The sequence below is a fragment of the Staurois parvus genome, unplaced genomic scaffold (assembly GCF_062004578.1).
Source record: "Staurois parvus isolate SC_StPar_1 unplaced genomic scaffold, SC_StPar_1.0 ptg001044l, whole genome shotgun sequence".
NCBI lineage: Eukaryota > Metazoa > Chordata > Amphibia > Anura > Ranidae > Staurois > Staurois parvus.
In genome coordinates, this window is record NW_028318840.1 from 2,790,976 (window position 1) to 2,812,350 (window position 21,375).

Sequence of the window (21,375 nt, forward strand, 5' to 3'; positions counted from 1 at the left end):
AAGGTTCAGGGCTATTAGTGGGGTACCCCAGGGTTCAGTGTTGGGACCCTTACTTTGTAATATATTTATAAACAATATAGGGTCTGGGATTATAAATCCCATTTCAGTCTTTGCAGATGACACCAAGCTGTGCCGGGAATAACATCCTTACAGGATGTCTCCAACTTACAAGCCGACCTCAATGCTCTGTGTAATTGGGGGACTATGTGACAAATGATGTTTAATGTTGATAAATGTAAGGTTCTGCACTTGGGGGCTAAGAAGACGCATGCATCATACATACAAGGGGGGGTACAACTGGGGGGATCAATGGTGGAGAAGGATCTGGAAGTTCTGGTAGATTACAATCTTAATAATGGCAGCAATGCCAAGCTGCGGGTTCTAAAGCAAGCAAAATGCTCTCTTGTATTAGGAGAGGTATAGACTCCAGAGAGAGAGATATCATTTCCCCCGGTACAAATCATTAGTAATACCTCATCTGGAATATGCAGTTCAGTTTTGGGCTCCAATTCACAAAAAGAACATTGGGGAACTGGAGAAAGTACAGAGAAGGGCAACCAAACTGATAAGAGGCATGGAGGAGATCAGCTATGAGGAAAGATTAGAGGAACTGAATTTATTCTCTCTTGAGAAGAGGAGATTAAGGGGGGATATGATCACCATGTATAATTCATAAGGGGGGGTATGATCTCCATGTATAATACATAAGGGGGGATATGATCTCCATGTATAATACATAAGGGGGATATGATCTCCATGTATAATACATAAGGGGGGATATGATCTCCATGTATAATACATAAGGGGGGATATGATCTCCATGTGTAATACATAAGGGGGGAATGATCTCCATGTATAATACATAAGGGGGGATATGATCTCCATGTATTATACATAAGGGGGGATATGATCTCCATGTATAATACATAAGGGGGGATATGATCTCCATGTATAATACATAAGGGGGATATGATCTCCATGTATAATACATAAGGGGGGATATGATCTCCATGTATAATACATAAGAGGGGATATGATCTCCATGTATAATACATAAGGGGGGATATGATCTCCATGTATAATACATAAGGGGGATATGATATAACTCAGCCCCAAATTACATCACCGATCTTGTCTCCAAATATCACCCAAACCGTCCTCTCCACTCCTCGCATGACCTCCTGCTCTCTAGCTCCCTTGTCTCCTCCTCCCATGTTTATTCAGAGCCGCCACCATCCTCTGGAACTCTCTACCCCAATCTATCCATCTATCGCCTACTCTGCTCACTTTTAGGCGATCTCTGAAAACCTATCTCTTCAGGGAAACCTATCCTGCCTTCAGCTAATAACAGACTCTTCTATTCCTCCTATCAGTCCATCCCCCACAGTTATTATCTTTTGTACCATCAGCCCCTCCCTCTTAGATTGTAAGCTCCTGAGCCCTGCACCCTGTGCTTAATGTTCCCCTGAACTCTGTGCTTAATATTTCCCTGAACTCTGCACTCTGTGTGTAGCACACTCCTGCAGCCTGTACTTAGTGCAACCCTGAACCCTGCACCCTGTTCATAGTGCACTCCTGAACCTTGTACCATGTGTGTAATGCACTCCTGAGTCCTGCACACTGTGCATAGCACACTCCTGAACCCTGCACCCTGTGTATAGTGCACTCCTGAACTCTGTACTCTGCATAGCACACCCTTGAACCATGCACCCTGTGTGTAGCTCATTCCTGAACCCTGCACTCTGTTTGTGTATTGAACCTCTGAACTTTACACCCTACGTGTAACACACTACTGAACCCTGCACCCTGTTTGCATTGCACTACTGAACCCTGCAATCTGTGTTTAACGCACTCCTGAGCCCTGCAACCTGTGTGTAACGCACTTCTGAATCCTGAACCCTGTGTGTAGCTCATTCCACAATTTGGCCACACACACCATTTTGACAATTCCACATTAAAATACAGACACTCACATGTCCCTCAGTCCAGCCGTGTCCACACCATTGCTGGTTTCACCTGCTGTCTTCACTCACCGGCATCAGTATCTTCAGTGTGGGCACCCGGCTGTGACAGTTTGCGGCTTCACAGCCGAGTGCCCACTGTGTATGCTCGAGTAGCGCTGCACTTTGTGAATGGTCCAGTAGTCTTCTGGGTCCTGTCACATGTCCCAGAAGACTAAGGGGAGGGAGGAGGGAGAAAAACTTCTGCTTCCAATCACCTTAGGTGATCACACCGGAGTGGAAGTGGGAACATGTCAAATTTGGGCTCCTCCCCCACTCCCCAAAGGTGCCAATCCTTTACGGGGAGCAAGGGACAAAGCCTTAAAGTGGAACTTCCCCTTTTGGGTGGAGCTCTGCTTTTAGGCCATGTCCTCGTGTTCTTGGTTTTGGTTTGGTGTTGAAAATCCTGCCCTCCTGAACCTCATTCACCCCCTTGATGTATTTAAAGGTTTCAGTCATGTCTCCCCTTTCCCTTATTTCCTCCAGACTGGACATGTTAAGTTCCTGAAGTCGCTCTTGATATGTTTTATCCCCCCCCCAGACCTTTCACCATTTTTGTTACCCATCTCTGGACTCGTTCTATCTTATCGATATCTTTTTGTAAGTGAGGTCTCCAGAACTGGACAAAGTATTCTAAATGAGGTCTAACTAAAGATCTATATAGGGGAATCAGGACCTCTTTCCTCCTGCCAGTGACCCCTCTAGTAATATGAAGATTTGTATATAGGAATCAGGACCTTCTTCCTCCTGCTGGTGATCCCTCTAGTGATATAATGAAGATCTGTATAGAGCAGGAGTCTCCAAACACAGGGCCAGTTTACTGCTTTTCAGTGTTTACAGGGGCCAGACTGTGTTCAGTGGGAGTAGAAAAAGCCATGGGCTTGGTATACTAAATGGGAGGAAAAAAATTGCATAATTGGTGTCAGTGGCGGAAATAGTATCTCATAACTGGTGTCAGTGGAAAGAATAATACCCCATAATTGGTGTCATTGGGAGGAATAGTGCCCCATCATTGGTATCAGTGGGAGGAATAGTTCCCCATTGTTGGTGTTAGTGAGAGGAATAGTGCCCTGTCTTTGGTGTCAGTGGAAAGGATAGTGACTTGTATCAGTGGGCCTTGAGCCGGATAAAGGCAAGCAAGGGCCACATCCGGCCAGTGGGCCTCAGTTTAGAGAACCTTGGTATAGAGGAATCAGGACCTCCTTCCTCCAGCCAGTGACCCCTCTAGTGATATAAAGATCTATATAGGGGAATCAGGTCCTTATTCTTCCTTCTGGTGACCCCTCTAGTAATATAAAGATCTACAGTATATAGAGGAATCAGGACCTCCTTCCTCCTGCCGGTGACCGCTCCAGTGATATAAAGATCTATATAGAGGAATCAGGACCTCTTTCCTCCTGCCGGTGATCCCTCTAGTGATATAAAGATCTATATAGAGGGATCAGGACCTCCTTCCTCCTGCTGGTGACCCCTCTAGTGATATAAAGATCTATATGGGGGAATCAGGTTCTCATTCCTCCTTACAGTGACCCCTCTAGTGATATAAAGATCTATATAGAGGAATCAGGACCTCCTTCCTCCTGCTGGTGGTCCCTCTAGTGATATAAAGATCTATACAGAGGAATCAGGACCTCCTTCCTCCTGCTGGTGACCTCTCTAGTGATATAAAGATATATATAGAGGAATCAGGACCTCCTTCCTCCTGCTGGTGACCCCTCTAGTGATATAAAGATCTATTTAGAGGAATCAGGACCTCCTTCCTCCTGCCGGTGACCCCTCTAGTGATATAAAGATCTATATAGAGGAATCAGGACCTCCTTCCTCCTGCCGGTGACCCCTCTAGTGATATAAAGATCTATATAGAGGAATCAGGACCTCCTTCCTCCTGGTGGTGATCCCTCTAGTGATATAAAGATCTATTTAGAGGAATCAGGACCTCCTTCCTCCTGCCGGTGACCCCTCTAGTGATATAAAGATCTATATAGAGGAATCAGGACCTCCTTCCTCCTGCCGGTGACCCCTCTAGTGATATAAAGATCTATATAGAGGAATCAGGACCTCCTTCCTCCTGCCGGTGACCCCTCTAGTGATATAAAGATCTATATAGAGGAATCAGGACCTCCTTCCTCCTGCCGGTGACCCCTCTAGTGATATAAAGATCTATATAGAGGAATCAGGACCTCCTTCCTCCTGGTGGTGATCATTCTAGTGATATAAAGATCTATATGGGGGAATCAGGTCCTCATTCTTGCTTCTGGTGACCCCTCTAGTGATATAAAGATCGATATAGAGAAATCAGGACCCCCTTCCTCTGACTGGCGACCCCACTGCTTGACCACGCTGTTTGCTCATTTTACAATCATCTGAAATAAATACCCCCAAATCCTTTTTCCTCTGTAGTGCTGGCTAACAATGTACCCTCAATGTTGTACTTTCTCAAGGGATTCTTTTTCCCTAGGTGCATTATTTCACATTTAGAAACTTTGAACTGCAATTTCCACTTTTTTACCAATCTTTCAGCAATGCCAAATCATGTTCTATGTTATACCTCCAGGGATATCAACCCTATTGCACACCTTTTTGTCATCAGCAAAAGGACATGTGTGTGAAAAATTAAAAACTGCCCAAAGTTTGGCAAATATTTACAGTATATATTAAAAAAAAAACCAATATATTCCCTTTAAATTGCAGTAAAGTTAAAAGCAAACACATCTATGCGATGTTCTGTGCCACTTTTATAGCCACTAGGTGTGTTATAGCCTGGTGTTCTCATCAGTGTGAGACCTTGCGGAAAGCTTGTTGAATGCACACCATCACTCCATGAGTAATGTAACATCAAAGTGACATTTACAATTCATCACTGTAACAATGTCATTTTTGGCTTGGACCAGATCCAGCTCTCACTCGGTACTCCAGCCGAGATTACTCCTTTCATTCTCACTCTACATGCCATGACACCACTCTGACAATGGACTGACTCTCAGGGAGATTCACTCCTTCTGCGTTACCTAATTTAAATACAGATCAGTAGAAGAGTCAATAGCACACAAACGCACGGGTACAAACTAAAAGAAGATTGTGTCACCAAGCCATGGTAACAAACATCAAGCATGGCTCTTTTGGGGCAAAGCGATAAGCTAGTTTTGTGATCTAGGTGGTCTCACATTTAAAGGGATGCCAACTCTATAAGCCTTCACCATTACTATTTCAATTTATTTTGTAGGGCTAATTGGAATTTATTAGGTCATCTGCCCAAATTTTTTTTATTAATGTTGGACTGTTAAAGCTGAACTCTAGAGAATATAGACACAAATACATTCAACTGACAAGAAATAATACATTTTATTACATCATTTTTTTCCCATTTAAATTGACCCTAAAATTAGTGTGTTGGTACAAAAATAATGGGCACATTTTTTATATAATTAATAGCACGGGAGCGCAGCACTAAATATTATTATTCATTAATAATATAATTTTTATTTTGTATGCTGTGGCACTATTTATGAGTTGGTGTAAGGAGCTAGCGAACTACATGTGCATGTATTAGTAAATTATTTGATTAATTGATCACTTATATTTCATCATATTAGCTCACAAGTATTAATATCACTTGATTGTAATTTTGGAATTTATTAGGTCATCTGCCCAAAATGTATAATTAATGTTGGAGTGTTAAAGCTCAACCAGGGGAGGACTGACCATTTGGAAACTCGGGCAGTGCCCGAGGGCCCGGGGTCAGTAGGGGGCCCCATAAGATGCCCCTGGTACCTTTTTCATAGGTTTTTTGAGTTTGGGCAAGGACACAGGGGTCCCATGATCTCCTATTGCCCCGGGGCCCCATGAGTTGTCAGTCCGCCCCTGATCTGAACTCTAGAGAAAATAGACATAAATACATTCAACGGACAAGAAATAATACATTTTATTATATAATTTTTTTTTCCATTTAAAATGACCCTAAATTAGTGTGTTGGTACAAAAATAATGTGAAAATGTGTAATTTTGGAATTTATTAGGTCATCTGCCCAAAATTTTTAAATAATGTTGGTGTGTTAAAGCTGAACTCTAGAGAAAATAGACACAAATACATTAAACGGACAAGAAATAATACATTTTATTATATAATTTTTTTTTCCATTTAAAATGACCCTAAATTAGTGTGTTGGTACAAAAATAATGTGAAAATGTGTAATTTTGGAATTTATTAGGTCATCTGCCCAAAATGTATAATTAATGTTGGAGTGTTAAAGCTCAACCAGGGGCGGACTGACCATTTGGAAACACGGGCACTTCCCGAGGGCCTGGGGTCAGTAGGGGGCCCCATGAGTTATCAGTCCGCCCCTGATCTGAACTCTAGAGAAAATATACACAAATACATTCAACTGACAAGAAATAATACATTTTATTATATCATTTTTTTCCCATTTAAAATGACCCTAAAATTAGGGTGTTGGTACAAAAATAATGTGCAAGTGTGTAATTTTGGAATTTATTAGGTCATCTGCCCAAAATGTATAATTAATGTTGGAGTGTTAAAGCTCAACCAGGGGCGGACTGACCATTTGGAAACTCGGGCACTGCCCGAGGGTCCGGGGTCAGTAGGGGGCCGCATGAGATGCCCCTGGTACCTTTTTCATAGGCTTTTTTGAATTTGGGCAAGGACACAGGGGCCCCATGATCCCCTATTGCCCGGGGGCCCCATGAGTTGTCAGTCCGCCCCTGATCTGAACTCTAGAGAAAATAGACCTAAATACATTCAACGGACAAGAAATAATACATTTTATTATATAATTTTTTCCCCATTTAAAATGACCCTAAAATTAGTGTGTTGGTACAAACATAATGTGCAAATGTGTAATTTTGGAATTTATTAGGTCATCTGCCCAAAATTTTTAATTAATGTTGGCGTGTTAAAGCTAAACTCAAAATAGACACAAATACATTCAACTGACTAGAAATAACACTTTTTATTATATAATTTTTTCCCATTTAAAAGGACCCTAAAATTAGGGTGTTGGTACAAAAATAATGTGCAAGTGTGTAGTTTTGGAATTTATTAGGTCATCTGCCCAAAATTAATGTTGGAGTGTTAAAGCTCAACCAGGGGCGGACTGACCATTTGGATAATCGGGCACTGCCCGAGGGCCCGGGGTCAGTAGGGGGCCCCATGAGATGCCCCTGTTACCTTTTTCATAGGCTTTTTTGAGTTTGGGCAAGGACACAGGGGCCCCATGATCCCCTATTGCCCGGGGGCCCCATGAGTTGTCAGTTCTCCCCTGGTTATATATGAGGATATGTAATACATTTTGTACTAATAAATTACATATTTTTGGGCAGTTTTGTTGGTAGGTTCCAGGGAGGAACAGTGCATGCAATAATGCCTTGGCTATCTAACATATTCACTTTTTTTTTTTCAAAAAATGAAAGAAGACCAAAACATCTTATGTATTCAATTTCCTTCTTGGTACCATTCAGCAAAAATACTTTTTATGGTGATTTTACATGATAAAATAAAACTTAAATAATAAATTACTACTTCTGTAAGAAACTTTTCATTTTTTTGTTTTTTTTTTACTCGCTGGTAGTTTCCAATTTAAAATCTTCCACAGTCTTCGGCCTTGATAAGCTGTCACCATATTACAAGTGGAGATTTCGGTCTTGTCCAGCCTCAGCACTCTTCAAAACTCCTCCAAGCCTGCAATGTCAAGAAAAAAAGTGTCTTTGAAATCGGAATCAAAGAGCAGTGCCCCCTTAAGGGGAAATATGATCACCATATAAAAAGAACTCTCCTTTCTGTTTGCTTCCTTGAAAGGGTTCCCCTGTGTGCCGGAGAAATGATTCTTTTTTTTTCCCTCCTGTGACTTTATGTGTGTGTTACTACTCAAGTATTTGGAAAAACATGTTCAAGTATGAAGAGATAAACAGGACCACAGGAAGTTGTGGAAAACTGTGAGACCAAAGGGTGGGGAGATGTTTATTTCTACATGAAGATGTTAGAGCTATTAAAGTGGAACTCTGAGAAAAAAATAAAAAAAATCAGCACATCAGACTTTCTTTTTCTGAGTTCTCCCATAACATAGTTGTATTACATGTTGGTCTTCAAGACTTGCAGGTGGGGATGGTAAAACCAGGTGAGCTGCTTTTTTTACTGGTCCCCTTAAAGTGGAAGATAAGGCTAACTCTAATTATTCCAAAAAATGTTCCCTCTCCCCTCCTCCTACTTCACCAGCATGCACTGTATCAAAAAAGATCCGTGTTCTTACCTTTTTTCAAATCCGGTCCAGTCAAGTGATCCAGCTGCTCCGGCTCTCCTGTGTCAGAGAGTGGCTGCTGCAGGGGAGTGGAGAAAGTACCGACAATGGAGGGTCTATAGGTGATGTCTCGGCTCTGAGAATTCACAGCTATTGTTGGGTGCTCCCTTAGGGGGGAGCCAGAGCTTCTAAATCACAAGACCAGACCAAACCAGAATAACTAGTTCCAGACTTTGGGTGGCAATGTTTTTTTTTATCATTGTACATAGGGTGTTTGTAGCACATCCAGTGTCTCTGCCCTGCTGCTGGGATCCCCTCTCTCTCCAAGTATACAGCAATTGTTGGCTTTGATTAATCAAAGCCAGGATTGCTGTGTACTCAGCAAAGCAGTCTGAATCTATGTTTATAAACAACAGTGCTCCAGAATCAAACATAAAAAGATACAAAGTAATATATTGTTACTTTGTATCATTATGTTCATTCATCTGCAGGGCAAAGGAATAATCTTTGATCTGCAGATGATATCCGTTAAAGCAGTGGTCTCCAAACTGCAGCCCATGGGCCAAATGTGGCCCTTTGCTTGCCTCTATCCGGCCCTTGGGGTTCTATTCCTCCCACTGATACCAACAAAGAGGCACCATTTCTTCCACTGGCACCAATTATGGGGCATTTTTCCTTCCACTGACATTAATGGTGGGGCACTATTCCTCCCACTGACACCAATGATGGGGCACAATTCCTCCCACTGACACCAATGATGGGGCACAATTCCTCCCACTGATATAAACAATTACGTATTGTTTCTCCAACTAATACCAATTATGGGGTATTATTCCTTCTACTGATACCAATGATGGGGCACTATTCCTCCCACTGACAACAATGCTGGGGCACTTTTCTTCCAAATAATACTAAGGATGGGGCACCATTCCTTCCTTTGATACAAATGATGGGGCACTATTCGTCCCACTGACACCAATGATGAGGCACTATTCGTCCCACTGACACCAATGATGGGGCACTATTCCTTCCTCTGATACAAATGATGGGGCACTATTCCTCCCACTGATACCAATGATGGGGCATTATTCCTCCCACTGATACCAATGATGGGGCACTATTCCTCCCACTGATACCAATGATGGGCACTATTCCTCCCACTGATACCAATGATGGGGCACTATTCCTCCCACTGATACCAATGATGGGGCACTATTCCTCCCAATGACACCAATGATGGGGCACTATGCCTCCCACTGATACCAATGATGGGGCACTATTCCTCCTACTGATACCAATGATGGGGCACTATTCCTCCCACTGACACCAATGATGGGGCACTATTCCTCCCACTGATACCAATGATGGGACACTATTCCTCTCACTAATACCAATGATGGGGCACATTTCTTCCAACTAAGGATGGGGTACTATTCCTTCCTCTGATACAAATGATGGGGCACTATTCATCCCACTGACACCAATGATGGGGCACTAATTCATCCCACTGACACTAATGTGGGGCACTATTCACCCCACTGACACCACTAATAGGGCAATATTCCTCTGTCCACTGACTACAAGCACTATGTCATTTTTTTTACTTCTATTAACGCAGGGAAATTTTCTTCTCCCACTGGCCACTCTGGTCCTCCTAAAGTCTGAAGGACAGTAAACCGACCCTTTGTTTAGAACGCTTGGAGACCTGTGCATTAAAGCAACCTGACAAGTAAAAAAAAATTCCTGCTGATTTTTTGTTTGTTTGTTTCTATTTTATTAAGCATTAATATTTAAAATTTTTTGTTTTTGTTTTGTTTGTTAATATTTTTATACATTTACATATATTTACACATTTCCCATTTTAAAAAAGTGCAACATTGAAGAAAAAAAAGTCCTCTGCTTAAAAAAAAACTATATATATATATATATATACAGTATATATATATATATAGATATATATATATATATAGTATATATACAATATATATATATATACACACAGGTATATACTGTTTATTGGTTATAAGTAGTTTTCTAGTAAACAAAATGCTGATTTTTACATGTAGGAAAAGAATGTCAGAACTGGAGGACCCAGATACAAATATGAGGCCTCTGTAGCAGGGGCAGACTGACCATTTGGAAACTCTGGCACTGCCCGAGGGCCTGGGGTCAGTTGGGGGCCCCATGAGATGCCCCTGGTACCTTTTTCATAGGCTTTTTTGAGTTTGGGCAATGACACAGAGGCCCCATGATCCCCTATTGCCCGGGGGCCCCATGAGTTGTCAGTCCACCCCTGCTCTGTATCCAGACCAGGGTTTAATGCTTCAACCTCTTCCTAGACTCAGAACACATGTTAATATAATCAGCCCAAAACAACCTGATGCTAAAGTCTTGTGCTGTAATCTGTGTATTAAGGTGTGATATTTTTACTATTGTGTCTTTCTCCCATTATTGATTGAGTTAATTGAGTCACCTATTGTTTTTATCTGTTGATTAGTCCTCCTGGAGGTTTCTACATGATGGGATTAGTTTTGTGTCAACTTTACCTCATTAAATACATAAAAGTTCAGCTCTTAAAAAGTTACAAATAATCATAAGAAAACAGTGAAAAATGTGTAAAAAAAATAGGCAGGTGGAACCATGCGAACACACTACTGCGCATGCGTGAACTGCCAGTGGCCATTTTGGAAGCAGGAAAATTTGGATTTTTTTGCCAATCAATGCCTAATGATGTTTGCTTACATGTGAGTGCAGCCATACTTTAAATATATGTTGTGATCGGGGCGGACTGACCATTTGGAAACTCGGTCACTGCCGAGGGCCCGGGCTCAGTAGGGGGCCCCATGAGATGCCTCTGGTACCTTTTTCATAGGCTTTTTTGAGTTTAGGCAAGGACACAGGGGCCCCATTGCCCGGGGGCCCCATGAGTTGTCAGTCCGCCCCTGGTTGTGATTATGGTTTTACACTGTGTGGAGCGTTCTTTCTCTGCCTGTTTTCCACTACGAGTCCAAGCCTCATCCTGAGTGGTGTAGCTACCCTTATTAAGGTCCATTGTTTGGAAGATCCTTATCTGCTGTTTTGGTGATCTGCAGGAGGATTCGAGTGACCGGCTTTCAGGATTCTTTAACAAAGCACAATTGACCACTCTTAACAGGCGGTCATGCCTTTCTGGTAAGCCTTCTCTAGTAGTGGTTGGTAACATGACAACTGTCCTTGGATTTCTTTTGTTTCATCACAGCCTCTGGAAGTTTTCTTTTCTTTTTTGGATGGACTATTTGTTGACACATTTTTCATTGTTTTCTTATGATTATTTGTAATTTTTTAAGCTCTGCACTTTTATGTATTTATTGTTGATTGCCTAATATCAGGGTTTTTGTGTTCAGCTGCTATATGTTTTACCCCTCATTTTTGATTATTGATTATATATTGTGGTTCTTATTAGCGCATGTTTATATATATATTTAAATTTACCTCACTATCTAATCGGTGTACGATGTTTATCCCAGTGTGTAATATTTGTTTTTATTTTTCATGTGCGGACTGCCCATATTTTTGAAGTATATAAAAACCTGTATTTCTGTTCAATAAAAAGTTCCAGTTGCACCTAAGCTAGTGTTATTTAGTCCTTGGGTGTAATGCCCAGCTATAATACTTTGGTCCTGTGTCCCAGTGTTGAGGAAGCAGTTCTCTGATGGAGGCACTCAAGAAGAGTGCCAGGCGGTCCATCATACAAGGTATGCAGGATAGATAAGAGGAGAGGGGAGGCAATGTTCCTCCACCATATCTATGGAGGGAGCCATGGTTGTCATGCTAGGCTGCTTTCTTGATATGGGTTACAAACATGTTTGTATGTTTTCACCTCCATAATATGAGGAGCTGAGAAATTGGTATTTTACAGAAGATACAGTCAGGTCCATAAATATTGGGACATCGACACAACTCTAACATGTTTGGCTCTATACACCACCACAATGGATTTGAAATGAAACGAACAAGATGTGCTTTAACTGCAGACTGTCAGATTTAATTTGAGGGTATTTATATCCAAATCAGGTGAACGGTGTAGGAATTACAACAGTTTGCATATGTGCCTCCCACTTGTTAAGGGACCAAAAGTAATGGGACAATTGGCTTCTCAGCTGTTCCATGGCCAGGTGCGTGTTATTCCCTCATTATCCCAATTACAATGAGCAGATAAAAGGTCCAGAGTTCATTTCAAGTGTGCTATTTGCATTTGGAATCTGTTGCTGTCAACTCTCAAGATGAGATCCAAAGAGCTGTCTCTATCAGTGAAGCCATCATTAGGCTGAAAAAACAAAACAAACCCATCAGAGAGATAGCAAAAACATTAGGTGTGGCCAAAACAACTGTTTGGAATATTCTTAAAAAGAAGGAACGCACCGGTGAGCTCAGCAACACCAAAAGACCCGGAAGACCACGGAAAACAACTGTGGTGGATGACCGAAGAATTCTTTCCCTGGTGAAGAAAACACCCTTCACAACAGCTGGCCAGATCAAGAACACTCTCCAGGAGGCAGGTGTATGTGTGTCAAAGTCAACAATCAAGAGAAGACTTCACCAGAGTGAATACAGAGGGTTCACCACAAGATGGAAAACATTGGTGAGCCTCAAAAACAGGAAGGCCAGATTAGAGTTTGCCAAACGACATGTAAAAAAGCCTTCACAGTTCTGGAACAACATCCTATGGACAGATGAGACCGAGATCAACTTGTACCAGAGTGATGGGAAGAGAAGAGTATGGAGAAGGAAAGGAACTGCTCATGATCCTAAGCATACCACCTCATCAGTGAAGCATGGTGGTGGTAGTGTCATGGCGTGGGCATGTATGGCTGCCAATGGAACTGGTTCTCTTGTATTTATTGATGATGTGACTGCTGACAAAAGCAGCAGGATGAATTCTGAAGTGTTTCGGGCAATATTATCTGCTCATATTCAGCCAAATGCTTCAGAACTCATTAGACGCTTCACAGTGCAGATGGACAATGACCCAAAGCATACTGCAAAAGCAACCAAAGGGTTTTTAAGGGAAAGAAGTGGAATGTTATGCAATGGCCAAGTCATTCACCTGACCTGAATCTGATTGAGCATGCATTTCACTTGCTGAAGACAAAACTGAGGAAAAATGCCCCAAGAACAAGCAGGAACTGAAGACAGTTGCAGTAGAGGCCTGGCAGAGCATCACCAGGGATGAAACCCAGCATCTGGTGATGTCTATGCGTTCCAGACTTCAGGCTGTAAATGACTGCAAAGGATTTGCAACCAAGTATTAAAAAGTGAAAGTTTGATTTATGATTATTATTCTGTCCCATTACTTTTGGTCCCTTAACAAGTGGGAGGCACATATGCAAACTGTTGTAATTCCTACATCGTTCACCTGATTTGGATGGAAATACCCTCGAATTAAAGCTGACAGTCTGCAGTTAAAGCACATCTTGTTTGTTTCATTTCAAATCCATTGTGGTGGTGTATAGAGCCAAAAATGTTAGAATTGTGTCCATGTCCCAATATTTATGGACCTGACTGTAACTAGGCAGGAAGGTATTCTTCACAAGAAGTGCCAAGAACACTACATTTCCGGCAAGATCAACTGGTATTTTGTTTATTTGCCGAAAAACGAATGCAACCACTACATCTAAGGACTGTAAGCTGCAGTATATTGCATTTTTGGTTCTTGGGTTTAGTTATCTTTTAAATATGAATTAATATTTCTGTTTGGTTTTTCTTGACAAAGGCTTGATAACGCACTCACAAGTATTATTAAACAACATTGCAAAAAGTAATAATGTGCAATAAGCCTCGCACATCAGTTAAAACTTGTCTTTCTTTGCAAGGACAGCATAAGTAATTATTACAGAGAAAAAATTCAGAGACACAATGGAGCACACATCTCGTGGACTCGTTTGCATCTTCCAAAGGATTAATAAAACTGATTAATTATTACAATAGCCTGACACAGCGCAAGTATTATGTGAAGAGGCAGCACTTGAACAACAACACCGAGAGGCTCCTGAGGAATTATACAAAGCTTGTACCAGGTCATTTAATAGAGAATGCATCATTTTATAAACAGCTGCAAATGCCTTTTCAAAAGGCTGGGATTTTTCTAAACAATGAAGTTTGCCTTTTTTCATTTTTTCCCATGGTGGCATTCATCAAAGAGATGAATGTTGCATCAGCAGTAGCTAGGAGATAAGAAAGAGATTTCAACAAGGCTCCCCTTGTCCTCAGGCAAAACACAAAATTCAATCACAAGTATGCAAAGTGGAATGACATTTACCTGTGTCTGCCTTATTATTACTTGGATGTAACTTTTCCAAAGGTAGATAATAGTGTGTGTGAGTGAAAGTGCCGGACCAATGAAACCAAAGCTTGGTATTGATGGATGTACTGTGGAGTGAGTTTTTCTTCCAGGAGGCTACAACCCAATGAAGGGACAATGCTTGTAGATGCTGTTATGGTCTTGGGCTGCTATCCCTTTAATAGTAGCAACTGGGACATTGAGCAGAAAACAATTGGATAGATATAGAGGAGCAACTATGGCATGTATCTGGTGGGTATCAAGCTTGAGAGGACAGAGGTTTCCCTTGCACTGCTTGTCCAATACCCCTGGAATAGGTAACATGAGATGTGAGGAAACCAAGTGGCACGAGGGTCTATGTAGCAGGCGGCATCAAATGTTGGTCACGAGACACAGAAGACTGTAGACCACAGGCTGAGCAGAAAACACTTGGATAGGTATAGAGGAGCACCTGTGTCACATACCTGGTAGGGATTGAGCTCCAGAGGGGGCTTCTCTTGCATTCCTTGTCCAACACCCCTAGAAGTGGTGACAGGAAATGTGAGGAAACAGAGTGGCATGAGGGTCGATGTAGCAGGCAGCACTAAATGTTGGTCATGAGACACAGAAGACTGTAGACCACAGGCTGAGCAGAAAACACTTGGATAGGTATAGAGGAGCACCTGTGTCACATACCTGGTAGGGATTGAGCTCCAGAGGGGGCTTCTCTTGCATTCCTTGTCCAACACCCCTAGAAGTGGTGACAGGAAATGTGAGGAAACAGAGTGGCACGAGGGTCGATGTAGCAGGCAACACCAAATGTTGGTCACGAGACACAGAAGACTGTAGACCACAGGCTGAGCAGAAAACACTTGGATAGGTATAGAGGAGCACCTGTGTCACATACCTGCTAGGGATTGAGCTCCAGAGGGGGCTTCTCTTGCATTTCTTGTCCAACACCCCTAGAAGTGGTGACAGGAAATGTGACACAAGGCCAAGTTTTGTAATGTGATAATATATGTATATATGTTTTTGTATTAATAAAACCACATATTTTGCTTGTAAATTCCAAATCACTGTATCTTGAAATACTATTGAACAATGGAACAAATACAGTGCAGAAGATGACTGGGGAATACGGAGGCAGAAGAGTCTTCAGCTCCTGCTGGTACTGACCCCCAGCATAGTGCCCAAGGTGGCTTTGGTCTTTGCCTGACCCCAACAATGCCCCAAGCCGATAATCCAATGCTATTTGGCTGCTACATGAAAGGGAAAGAAGGCACCAGTCATCTGTAGCTTGTGTTGAACCACCCCATAAAGAAAGTATCCTCTACAGCAATGGTGTCCAACCTGCAGTCCTGCATTTTTGTCCATCCCTTGGGGCCCCACAAATATATAGTCCTCTACCCCTAAAGGGCTCACTGATTTGGTCCCAGGGTTCTTTCCCCAATAGATACATTAGCAGTCAAGCACACCATCTCTGTCACTCCTCTGGTTCAATGATTAGTCTGGAAGTATTCTTTTTAATGCTTTATTGGAAAACTTGAACTTGGATGGGTGCAGGGTAACTGTGGGATACTCCAGCAGCGTTAAGTAGTAACTTGGGGACACCTATATTAAAGATTCTGAGCACAGCAGCAAACAATGGACTGAGCTCCAGAGGGACACCATGAACAGTGTCTACTTTTAAGTATAGGTTGACTCTTATACAAGAGGGACAGTAGCAGCACACAGTCACTGGGATCTCACACCAGTCTGTGCTCACTAATGTCCTTGGATAGTTAGATGCCTCCTTACCGTATCTTGGAATAATAGTAAAGAAGGAGCACCCGATGTCCAATGGTGGATTAAGAGGCATTTATTGAGAATAATGACAAGTACATCAAGCCAATGCATTTTGGGAGGAAGGACTCTTCCAACAACAAGTACATCAATCAAATGCGTTTCGGAAGAAAGGACTCTTCCATCTTCAGGGCTGTTGCTGCATGCTATTAAATAAGAGAGGTTCCCACACCATTTAAATCTTTTCCAGGTTTCAGAGGAAAAACGGACAGAGTGAAGGGTCATTCCAAGAGCAGCAATGCTCCTTACAATAATTATCAGACATATCTTCTGTGAACTCTTCAGAGCAAATCCCAGAAGGAAATTGCTCAATCAGCTCCAGCAGAGTTCAGTAGAATAGGCCCACAGCTAGCAAAGCTGGGACCTTGATGAGCAGATGAAGTAAAGCTGGTCTGCCCAGAAGGGCAACAGCCCTTCTTGCTGAGATCTTCTCCAAAAAAACCCTCTGTTCCAGGCTCCAAACTATTTATGCTCTCTCCCAGCCACCATCTGGGCACCCCCTCCTTCCCAGAGATTGGCTGGGATTGCATAAATATCAGCTGCTAATTTGACTCTCCCAGCCCTTTATATTCCAGAATCCTCCAGAAGGCAGGGGAAGCAGTCAATTCTGCAACCAGTGAGACAAAGAACAGCCGAAAATAATCACAAGCTGCTCAAGTAATTACAGTGAGCTAAGTACTAAATTTACCTAACCTAGCACGTATCTAGGAGGGTGTTACAGATACTACTATATGTTTCCCTATTGCCCTGTTATAGTAGTGATTTCTAGCAGCCTCATGTAATGTATCTCCAGTTTCCTGAAGCATGTCCCCAGTTTCCAAAAATGTCTATAGCATGTTCACAGTCTCCTGTATCATGTTTGCATTCTCAGACCATCTCCTATATCATGTCTGTAGTGTCTGACCATCTCCTGTATCATGTTTGCAATCTCTGACCACCTCTTGTGCACAATTTTTTATTATCTCTTGTATCATGCCCAGTCTTTTGTATTCGCTGTCTCTGATAATAAATATTCCCTACATTTTATGTGAAGCACTTTGGTGATGTTGGGGGCCATACTTGAAGATCCCCATAACAAAAAAGTTGACCACCAATTCTCTACAGCCCCGTGATTATTATATTATTATTATACAGGACTTATATACCACCAACAGTTTGCTCAGCGCTTTACATTATGGAGGGAGACAGTACAGTAACAATACAGTTCAATACAAGAGGGATTCGAGGGCCCTGCTCCTTGGAGCTTACAATCTAGGAGGGAGGGGATAGTGATACAAGAGGTAATTAGCTGTAGGGGATGGAGTGGTAGGAAGAGTAGAGGATTCCAGTATTAGCTGGGGTCAGGGTAGGCTTCCCTGAAGAGATGGGTTTTCAGAGTGTGCCTAAAAGTGAGCAGAGTAGGCGATAGCCTGATAGATTGGGGTAGGGAATTCCAGAGGATGGGTGAAGCCCTTGAGAAATCCTGGAGACAGGCATGGGAGGAGGAGACAAGGGAGCTAGAGAGTAGGAGGTCTTGCGAGGAGCGGAGAGTACGGTTTGGGTGGTATTTAGAGGCAAGGTCGGTGATGTAATTTGGGGCAGTGTTATGAATGGCTTTGTACATCAGTGTTAGCGTTTTGAGTTTTATCCGTTGGGCAATTGGAAGCCAGTGGAGGGATTGGCAGAGAGGGATGGAGGACACTGAGTGGAAGCCAGTGGAGGGATTGGCAGAGAGGGGTGGAGGACACTGAGTGGGGACCAGTGGAGGGATTGGCAGAGAGGGGTGGAGGACACTGAGTGGAGACCAGTGGAGGGATTGGCAAAGAGGGGTGGCAGATACAGAATGGTTAGTAAGGTGAATGAGTCTGGCAGCAGCATTCATGATAGCCTGGAGTGGGGATAGCCTGCGAGGAGGTAGGCCAGTGAGGAGGGAGTTACAGTAGTCAAGGCGTGATATAATAAGGGAGTGAATAAGTTGCTTAGTGGTTTCCGAGGATAGGAACGGTCGTATCTTGGAGATGTTGTGGAGGTGGAGTCTACATGATTTTATCAGCGATTGGACCTGGGGCTGAAAGGACAGGTTGGAGTCTAGGATGACACCTAGTACCCTGGCGTGAGGGGTGGGACTGATGATAGTGTTGTTGATCTTGATGGAGAATTCGGGGGGCCACGGGCTGGGGGGAATACTAGGAGCTCAGTTTTGGAAAGGTTGAGTTTGAGGAAGTGGAGTGACACCCAGTCCGATACGTCACTTAGTAGGCTGGTGATGTGATTGGAGACTGAAGGGGTGAGGTGAGGGGTAGAGAGATAGATTTGTGTGTCATCAGCATAGAGATGGTAGTTGAAGCCGTGGGAGTGTATCAATTGGCCCAGGGAGGAGGTGTAGATGGAGAAGAGAAGGGGTCCGAGGACAGAACCTTGAGGGACCCCAACAGAGAGAGGGAGTGAGGAGGAGGTGGCAGCGTTATAGGTAACACTGAAGGAGCGCTACGATAGATAGGAGGAGAACCAGAAGAGAGCGAAGTCTCTGAGGCCAAGAGAGTGCATACCCCTGCCTTCCTGTCAAATTCTTTTCTTCGGTTTGATTTGCTTTACCGCATAATAGTCACACACTAAGGCATAGGCCTTGTCATCCCTGTAAAAAAAAAACCTCATGGCACAAATCATTCAACATAAACTTTGCAGAAAATCTCCATCTCAGGAAAACGACAACTTAATGCTGCATTGTACTGAGACCCAGAAATATCTTCAGCCTTCTGTGCTGCACATGCATTAAATATTTCATATGCACTAAAAGTGTCAGTTAAAGTGAAATAAATAAGATGACGGAATTCTTTTAACCTGGCCTTGCAGCTATTAGATTCAAATGTTTCTTTTCCACCCACATGTAATTTCACATGGAATTGATATATGTTTCAGTTTTTCAAGACGTCCTTCAAGGGATTCTTTTATGCGTTGGCTCAATTCTACTATTTGTCTCCCTTTTTTCTTTCTCTTTATTATTATTATTTTATTTTTTTTTTTCACTTGATAAAGAGATACAATCCAAGTTGTTTTTAAGAGATTGTAAACCTTCACCTTCCAAAACAACCCATTCAGTTTAAAATAGAAATGAAAGGCAAAACATTGGTGTGTAGATATAAAAAACATTAAAAACACCTCTTTTTTCTTCTTACTCTCTGTTCTCAGTTACATGTGGAGCTCAGAGACCTGGGGATGGAGAAACAGAAACAGAGACCATAGTGAGAAACATCGGGTCAAAGCTGAGCAGGAACCTGAGGGAGGTCAGGATCCTTCTGTGCCAGAGGTCTTCGGAGAGTCAGGGGGTCAGCATCAAGTTTAAGGAGGGACCCCAGAGGTGCATGAGTGTCTGAGGAACCAGGGAACCTGGCCATGATGGATGACTAGTGAGGACCAGGGAGCGCAGCTTGACCTGAGTGCGGAGGACCTAGATGTACCTGGTGAGAGAGGAAACTTCTTTCATGCGTATTTTAAACGCACTTCTGGTGAGTGCGCATTTAATTTATTTCCTGTTCACCTTTGGATCACTTATCCTTATTGGCAAAGGAGACCCGGCAGAATTTGCACATCACATCCTTTTATGTTTTTGGACATTAGACTGAACATCAAATTTATCTTAAGATGAACAATATGATCTAATGTCCTTATCTTTATACTCTTAACAATTGAGTATATGTTGATATTTCACTATTTTTATTAATAGCGCTGCACCTTTATTATCTATATATTGTCTCGGTAGGTTATGTTGGTTACCTTTTTTGGTGTTCTAGCGGCTTGTACCAAATTTTCATTACAGTAAGCGCTCACTACACAACTTATATCTAAACAGAAACGCACTGGTCTTCCCAGTGAATGGCTGTGCAAGGGTGGGGTGTCAGGACAAGTCTGATCATTGGTAGAGAGCAGACTGAGTTCCCAGCAGGGGCGGACTGGCAATTTTGAAACTCGGGGCACTGCCCGAGGGCCCGGGGTCAGTAGAGGGCCCCATTAGATGCCCCTGGTACCTTTTTCATAGGCTTTTTGAGTTTGGGCAAGGACACAGGGGCCCCATGATCCCCTATTTCCCGGGGGCCCTATGAGTTTTCAGTCCGCCCCAGGTTCCCAGCACAGCTAAAGAAGTGACCACACTGTGTTCTCATGCCTAGTGTGGTCAGTATTAATAGGAAACCTGACTTGATAAAGTGCATGTGCAGGAAAAGCATTGTCATAGCAACTTCCCCACCAGCTTGGATCCGAGACGTAGATTCCGGAGGCCATACACTGACTCCAGTGCATCCTTTTCCAGCGTCCCTGGACATGAGCATTGACTACATCTAACGTGTCTGTCACTTCTGGTGTACACGATTGCCAGCCCCAGGTGATCAGTGCTACATGAGCGGTACACCTGGACACCTAGTCTCCTTTGTACAGTTTTTTTGCCATACCGATAAACCACCACATAAGCGACAAAATTGGAAGTCCCTTTTGCACAACTTTACTACCACATTGATGAATTGATGGGGTTCTTGTATCCCATGTGCTCATGGATTGTAGCCTCCCTGGTGGTATTCCTGAGTGTAGCTCGGGGTAAAGATTCAGTACCACAAGCGGTAACCCCGAGCTACACTTGGGATTACCATGCAGTGTTGCTCCGGGATCTGTTCTTGTCTTACCTTGTCCTGCACTCCCGCGATGTCCCTCCTGCAGTGTCCCGGGCAATGTCCTCCAGTCGATGCCGGCATCTGTCTTCTGGGTTCCGTCCCTTGCAAGTGTCGGGACGTACGGGGGACGGAACGGCGGGAAATTTGAAAATGACAAAAATTTACATTCACTAAATACACTAAAATCACATAGTATAACATTCCTGTATCAAACCATTTCACATACATTTTGTCCCGAGTGCTTTGTCCGGCGCCCTGCCTGCATTTTTACTGTTCTTTCTGCCTGGAAACTGAGAAACGTCCATGGCGTCCAAAAAGCGTCCCTTTAGGTCAAAATCGGTTTT